The sequence below is a fragment of the Saimiri boliviensis genome, chromosome 15 (genome assembly GCF_048565385.1).
Source record: "Saimiri boliviensis isolate mSaiBol1 chromosome 15, mSaiBol1.pri, whole genome shotgun sequence".
NCBI classification, from domain to species: Eukaryota; Metazoa; Chordata; class Mammalia; order Primates; family Cebidae; genus Saimiri; species Saimiri boliviensis.
The window spans coordinates 89,185,283-89,193,260 of record NC_133463.1 but is presented as its reverse complement, the minus strand read 5'-3'; the positions used below and the strand labels follow the sequence as shown (position 1 = coordinate 89,193,260).

Here is a 7,978-nt window from a genome sequence, read left to right as displayed (position 1 = left end):
CAGGCCCGGGGGCGGGGCCACGGCGAGGCGGGGGCGGGAGCCGCGGAGCGCGCGGGGGCGGGGCAGGGGGCGCGGTAGGGCGGGGCTGCCGCTCGGGGGCGGGGCTGGCGGCGGCGGCGGAGGCCAATAGGCGCGCGCGGCGCAGACCCCGCCCCCGAATCGCGGTCCCGCGGCGGCGGGTGCTGCATAGTCATGAGGCGCAGGGGCCGGCGCTGCGTCAGCGGAAGCAGCGCGGAGCGGCTGTTTCCGACCCGATAAAGCGGCGTTGTCCCCGCGCGCCGGCCGCAGCCTCGCAGCGCTCCCTCCGCGCCCGCGTCGCTGACTGACTGACCCGCCGGCCGGCCGGCCGAGGGAGCAGCCCCCGCCCGGACCCGCCGCCGCCGCCGCCGCCGCCGCCGCCGCCGCCGCCGCCGCCCGACCCCCGTGCGCCCGGGGGTCCGCGCCCCCGCCGCCCCTGCCCGGCCCGGCCGGAGGAGACAGGTGAGTGGCCCGGCCCGCCGCCGCCCGGCCCGCCGCCCCCTGCACCCCGCACCCGGGCGCCGGGCACCGGGCACCTGCCGCCTCTCCACCCCCACCTCCCGCACGGCCTCGGCCTCCGAGCCGGGTCCGCGCCGCAGCCCCAGCCCCGCACCTTCCTCTCCGGGGGAGGGAACCCGCCTCGACCCGGCCTGCGCCGGCTCCTCAGGGGCCCCGGTTCCTTCCCGCCTCCTCTTCCCGGACCGCACCTGCTCGGGTCCCCAGCCCTGCTGCAGCCTCCCTGCTCCCCCGCGGCCCCCACGCCGTAGCGCGCGCCTTCGTTTGGAGCCGGCCCGCTTTCGCACCCATCAGTCCCCCCGACCCCGGTTCCTCGGGTTTCTCTACCCAGAGAGGAGCTCGGCGCCTCTGACTCCTGGTCCTGACCCTGTGCTGCCCTGCTCACCCTTGCCTGCTGCCTCTGACTTCGGAGAATTCAGCGCCTGACCCGCCACTGGCGAAGTGGCCCCCTCGCCCTTCTGCCTGTACCGGTCCTCCCAGCCGAACACACTTCCTTCTTCCCTTCCCCCTCCCCTTCTTTCCCACCCTGCCCTCTCCCCGGTGCACGCACGCTCCTCGCAGCACTGCTAGCCCGTGTCCCCCCGCTCGGACCCCCAGCCTGCCCCGCCGGCCTGTGGCGCTGCCCTGGTCTCATGGTCACTGCCTTCCCGTGTGTCCCTTTGAAGACACCTTGATTCCCTGAGGCCGACCTTGTTCCTGGAGGAAAGAGGCCAGGGCGTCAGTGCGTCCAGGCCCAGAGCCCCTGCTGTGTGGAAGTCCCTGCACCTTTGTCTGCGTCTCAGCACCCTGTGTCCCCTTCCCCTTTGAGCTTAACCCTTTCCTCCCCCAGGTGTGTGCTCTGGATTGGAGCACATCCAGCAGAGGGGTTTCCAGCGGAGGCCCATCCACACGGGGCCCAGCCTCCTGGTTAGCCATTCAGAATGATTCTAGAAGGCCGGGGCTGGGCAGGGTTTGGAAGGGCCACTTGACCTCCTAAGGAGCCTGAGGGCTTTGTGTCTCTCCAGTCTGGATCACCGAAGGAGTGTGGCTTCAGGTTCACAGACCTAACCACTGACCCCCATCTGATACCTCAGCTGCCTCCAGCAAAACAGGACTTGTCATTATTATTGTTACTGGGGCTGTTTTTTCCAGTCTGGGACCTGGAGCGAGGAGGGTTTGCCAGATGAGTGATTGAAGTAATTGTTGTGGGGTCCGATGATTCTTATGAGCTGGCAGATTCCGAATCGAAGCCCATTTTGCTGAGGAAAGGCGCCGCTGCATGTGCCGGGGGTCCTGGAGCGCCCTGCACTTTTCCTCCGCACATGGGCTCGTCCTTCCTGTGCCATGGGCGGACAGGTAGAGTTTGGCAGGAATCTTTCCTTTCTGCTGTTTTGTGCTGGTTTTAAGAAAAAGTAAGAAAACGAAAAGCTGGAGTATCGGTGTACAGGTTAGGGAGTGTAACACATGGCAATCAGAGCAGGTAACACCCACGGTCCTTTAAAAAAAATGAGTAATTTCCTCACCTTTTTGCTAGGTTCGAACTGCGTGTTAAAAGAGTGAGCGGAGATGATTTAATGCTTGGGAGAGGTTTAGAAGAAGCCACTTGAGGATGAGGAGAGGCAGCTGTCAGGTTCAGGTGGAGGAGACTCAGGCGCAGTAAAGAATTCCTGTGCTTCTGGAGAGGCTGGGGAAGTAACTAGGTCGTTTTACACATCAAGGGTTTCACACCCATTCAGGCTAATTGTTTTTGTGGCAGTGGCTGTAAGGAAAGGAACAGATCGTTGGAAATGTGTTTGAAATACACACTGGGTATTTAAAGATGTATTTTTGTGGCCCAGGTGTTCACCGGGCAGGGAGGGGGAAGGCTGCCGGTGGCCTCCTCCCGGGGCTCGTGGGGGGAGTGGCCTGCTGCCCCGCCGAGCTGCCTGCTGCAGCTTCGGCCCTTTCGCATCATGAAAGCAGATCAGAGATCGGACTGGGTGAGCTCCAAGGTGTCTTGCAGCTTGTAACACCCTCTAACTTTGCTTATTGCAGAGGAGGGGTGGGGGAGGGGCGGAGCAATCCTGTAAACCGGATTCTGCCTCCTTTCCGTGAGCCTTGAGATCCCGCCCCAGCCCTCCCCGCACATCTGCAGCGGAGGAGTGGGCTGCGGCAGCTCCCCGCTTTCCCAGTGGAGGAAGGCGCCGAGGAAGGAATTGCAGCCGCTGTTGAGCTTCTTGGTGGTGAATGGATCGTATCTGTGTTGTCAGGAGCGCGGAGGGGAGGCCAGAGGGGCGCTGCACTGGGGTTCGGGCAGTGTGATTGTCGTTCTAACAGTGGTGCAGCCTACCACCCCGTGCCCTCTCTCACTCGTCCCTAGGGCCCCAAAGCCCAGCGGCTGGCTCGGGTGGCTTGTGACCCACAGCCTCATGGCCTGGCACCAAGTGAGGGTGACTGGCAAGCACTGTAGGTGGCAGGCAACCCCAAATTGCCAGTGCCCTCCTTGGGAACACCCCTGGCAGAGTCATGTCTGTAATTTGTGGAGCCAGAATGTGCTGGAAGCCACGTTCCTGCTAATGACGGGTGAGGACTGCTGCGCGCTAGCCTCCTCGGCTTCCCCAGGTTTTCATCACTGCGTAATTATGCTGACGAAGCGACACGTAGTGAGACACCATCCGAAGGTTGTCTCCACCTGAGCCGGGAAACAGATCTGACCAGAGCAAACCTCCCAGCTGAAGAACAGCCTTGTGAAAAGGAAGGGGCGAGAGAGGACCCCAAAAGCAGGCGTCTGCCAGGGGTTTTCCTGCGAAGGACCTGAGCGGCTGCACCTCCCCCACCCGCTCCTAGACAAGGTCCCCTTGTTTAGATTAGCTTAATTACCCCACCACAATCAATGAACAAGGATCTTTTTAAATGTGAAACTTTTAAAATGTGCTTCTAGTGGCCTTTTCCCCACCCCCTGCTATCAAATGCTAAGCCTTTGGGAAACCAGGCAGTTTCAGAGGACTGGAAGGTCTCTTGAATTTTCATGGAATCTTCTCTACCCGGAATCAGGAGGGGGCCTGCCCAAAGAAGCTTGCCCAGGCCCTGTCGTCGTTTTCAACCCCTTGCCGTTTGGGTGGAGGCGACAGGAGAAATATCCAGTGGTGGCCTCCTAGCGTTTGTGAAGTGACCTCCTTGGCAAGTGACTTTTGGAGGAGGCATTTTAAGAAGATTAAAATATCCGTGGACTTAGAGGGCAGCCGCACAACCCACTTAGTGTTTCATATCCCTGGTAGAGTGGCTTTTTGAAAGCCGTGGATGGGCCGCTATTGTTCTCACCTCAGACGTGGGTGTTAATGCCCCAGAAAGACAGGGCAGTCGGTAGGGGTCATTTGTTGAGTGCCGCTAGTTAGATTGCAGGAAGCAGCACAGAACCTTGATGGTGGAAAGAAGGGCCCTGAGTTCTCCTTGGCTCAGCTGCTGTGTAGTTTTGGGACTTCAGGTGAGAAGGGGAGGGAGTTCGAGCTCTCTCTCTTCCTTTTATTTATTTTGTTTTGAGTCTTAGTCTCACTCTGTCACCCAGGCTGGAGTGCAGTGGTGCAATCTTTGCTCACCGTAGCCTCTGCCTCCCAGGTTCAAGCGATTCTCCTGCCTTGGCCTCCCAAGTAGCTGGGACTACAGGTGCATGTCACCACGCCCAGATAATTTTTGCATTTTGAATAGAGGTGGGGTTTCACCAATTGGCCAGGCTGGTCTTGAACTGATCTCAAGTGATCTGCCCACCTCGGCCTTCCAAAGTGCTGGGATTATAGTCTCGTCTTCTCTCTCTCTCTCTCTCTCTCTCTCTCTCTCTCTCTCTCTCTCTTTCTCTCTCTTTCTCTCTCTCTCTCTCTCTCTCTCTCTCTCTCTGTGTGTGTGTGTGTGTGTGTGTGTGTGTGTGTGTGTGTGTGTGTAAAGAGTCAGGGTGTCTCACTGTGTTGCCCAAGCAGGTCTTGAACCCCTAGGCTCAAGTGATCCTCCTGCCTCAGCTTCCCAAGTAGCTGCCAGGATTATAGGTTTATACTGCCACACCTGGTGGGCTTTCTTTTTTTTTGTAGTTAGAGGGGCTGGGCTGCAGCTGCATTGTTTTGAGGGTTGTCCCAAGGCCCACCTTCCTGCCCAGTGCGGGCTCCAGAATATAAGTTCACTCCTCTGTCAGAACTCCGGGGGGCAGCTGGGAGGTAGCGCTGGACATTTTGCCCCAGTGCAGGAGTGAGAGGGTGCTAGCCGGTCCGGAAGTGGGATCCTGAGGCAGCCGAAGGGATTTGCATAACCTTTCAAGTCACTGAACTTGGCGTGTCACCCTCCTACCTTGCTGGGCCCAGGCCCCAGTGAGGAGGCATTGTGCAGACCTGGTCTCAGTACTTTCATCCTCCTCAACCTGTTAAAGGATTTTGCTGGTGGTGAGAGGACACTGCATTCCAGAGGTGCTTAATTTGCTGCATTTGAAAGCCCCTTCCAACCTGGGATTCTGTTATGCTGCTTGGTCTGAGTTTTTGTAGTTTGCTCCAAGGTTTCTCCTGGGGTTCTGCCTTGGAATCCTGGATCCACCTGAATTGATTGGCAACAGCATTTTCCGGTTTCAAAGAAAGGAAACTCTGGAAGGAAAAGCGCATAGCAAACCCTTGACATCAAGAATAAAGAGGGATTGCCACAGGGTGCTCACCGGGTCAGGCCAGGTGGTTACTGTACTCTTATATATGACTCTTAGTGCACAGTTTTAGGAAATCACTCAGGCTGGGCACAGAGGCTTGTTCCTGCAATCCCAGAACTCTTGGAGGCTGAGACAGGAGGATCGCTTGAGCTCAGGAGTTCTGGGGCCAGCCTGGGCAACATGGCAAAACCCTGCCTGTACAAAAAATACAAAAATAGCTGGGCATGGTGGCACATGCGTGTAGTCCCAGCGCTTTAGCGGGGACCACAGATTGGGAGGTGGGCAGATTGCCTGACTCTATGAGTTTTGAGATCATCAGCCTGGACAACATGGCAAAACCCTGTCTCTAAATACAAAAAAAAAAAGTAGCCACGTGTGATGTCTGGCATCTGTGGCCCCAGTTACTCAGGAGGCTGAGTTGGGAGGATTGCTGGAGCTCAGGAAGTCCAGGCTGCAGTGAGCCAAGATCACGCTCAAACTGCACTCCAGTCTGGGCAACAGAGTAAGACCAGAGTAACCCCATCTCTGCTGAAAATACAAATATTAGCCCGGTGTGGTGGTACACGCCTGTAATCCCAGCAACTCGGGAGACTGCGTGAGAATCACTTGGATCCAGGGTTTCGGGGTGGCGTGGAGGCTGCAGTGAGCCAAGATTGCACCACTTCACTCCAGCCTGGGCGAAAGAGCAAGACTGTCTGAAGAAGAAAAAAAATAGAAAAATGGTAGACACATTTTTAAGCTGACATTTAAACTTTTTGGTCCTAATGTTAAAGAGCTGTGAAAGATGCAGTTTCTAGTATAATGTGAGTCTTTAAAAGTAATTGTTGTATTGCTTTTAAAAAGTATCCAATGTTAAATATCTTAATGATTCGATAACTACTGTCAATCACCCTTAAAAAAAATGAACAAACTGTTCTTAACGGTTGCGACACATCATTGTTTCTTTGTGAACTTGTATGTTTGCTCCATTTGGAAGTCTTTTTATCTCTCATTCTTTTTTTTCTTTTTTTTTTTTTTTTTTGAGATAGTGTTTCCCTCTGTAACCCAGGCTGGAGTGCAGTGGCGAGATCGGGGCTCACTGCAGCCTGGACTTCTAGGCCCATGAGATCCCCTCTCCTCAGCCTTCCAAGTAGCTGGGACCACAGCTGTATGCCATCATGCCCAGCTAGTTTTTATTTTTATTTTTTGCAGAGATGGGGTCTCACTATGTTGCCCAGGCTGATTTTTTTTTTTTTTTTTTTTTTTTTTGAGGCAGAGTCTCACTCTGTCCCCCAGGCTGGAGTCAGTGTTGCAGTCATGGCTCACTACAGCCTCGACTTCCCGGGCTCAGGTGATTCTCCTACCTCTGTCCTCCGGGTAGCTGGGATTATTTTTCTTTGTATTTTTTGTAAAGACGGAGTTTCACTCTGTTGCCCAGGCTGGTCATGAACTCCTGGCCTCAAGCGACCCTCCCGCCTCCTCAGGCTCCTAGAATGCTGGGATTATAGGTGTGAGCTGCCACACCTGGCGTATGGACTGCTCTTTATACTTCTCTGTGATGGAAGCGTATATATATTGCAATTTAAAATATTTCTGTGATCATTAGGCTATGTTAACATGATCCAGAAGAATGTTGTCATTGTAATTATCAGTACAGAATTGACCACAGAAGCATAAATGGATCATTGATCTTGATAAACAGTTACTAAATGCATGAAATCAAAATATACTGGAAGGAGGTCTCAAAGAGCTAGGGGGGTAGGTCCCTTTAAGGTGCCTTAATTAAAGGGATAATTGAACTGTCCTTGATGCCAGGTACATCTCTGTTACTGGAACATTCCCTGGGAAGAGTGCCTTCTTGTCTGGGTGGGGCAGGTAGTGTGAGGGTCACATTGAGTGGAGGTGGGGGCCCCCTGGGCATTGGGACTTCCTCTGCAGCAGCTTCTCAGGCAGTTCAGTTTTAGGAAGGAGTTGTTGGGGACCTCGAGGCTCTCTGAGTTCCCACACCGGAGCCCTCTCAGGACACTCCTGTGTTGGCCCAGGGTGCTCGCCATGCTACCATGCCTGGTTCACAGGTAAGGGCCGTCCCACTTCATCAGGTCGTGGTGCCAGTGCTGCTCTGCATGAAGCTTTATTAATTGCGTGTTTTCTAAATGTGCTGTTAGAGGGCAGATGATCCACTTCACGAGTGAGCATGTTGCAGCGTTTTTATTTGGTTGGGCTAAAACGTAAGCCTATGGAATTGTGCCTTGAGTTAAATTTTAATTTGATAGAAAGGTGTGATAGAAGACTAACATGGTCAGACTTCCGATTCCAGAAGATTTTGCCCGGGAGGAGTCTGGTCACCCTGCTCCACCCTTCTTCCGGTGCAGGGCACTGCTGTGCCTGTTCCGGGGTGGGGCATTTGGTCTCAGGCCGCCAGGTTGCCTCTAGGATCAGGGCCATGGCGGGGGTGGGAAGGTGGGCCTCTCCCTGAGAACCCAGATGAAGCTGGTGTGGGGCATTGACAGTTCGCATCCCTGAGAAATTGCTCAGATGTGGAAATGCTCAAAAAGTGGAAAGATTTACTATTTTTAGCCTTTAGACCTATTGAAACTTGGTATGAAAATCAGTTTAGTAACCCAAAAAAATCACTTCCCTTCCCACTCAGAAACGGCATCCTGAGGACAGAGTGGTAGAACTGCGTTGTGTGCTGGTTTTATGACATGAGAGGAGAGGCAACCGAGCTGGGGTGTCTGGCATCTTCCTGCTTTGTTGGGGGAAAGCGGGCTACTCGCGCAGCTCTGTGGGACCGGTGATGTGGGTCCGCCGGAGGTTTTAACCTGTCTTCCG

General features: G+C 55.1%; 1 protein-coding gene across 1 annotated transcript in view; it reads left to right on the top strand.

Annotated features, from left to right (window-relative positions):
- Positions 1–412: 412 nt before the first annotated feature.
- The window catches only part of SLC45A4 (solute carrier family 45 member 4), a 99,770-nt gene continuing 92,204 nt past the window's right edge, over positions 413–7,978 (top strand). The window contains exon 1 of the mRNA XM_039464867.2: positions 413–480. The gene's annotated coding sequence lies outside the window, so the exon portion shown is untranslated. The remainder of the gene's footprint in view (positions 481–7,978) is intronic.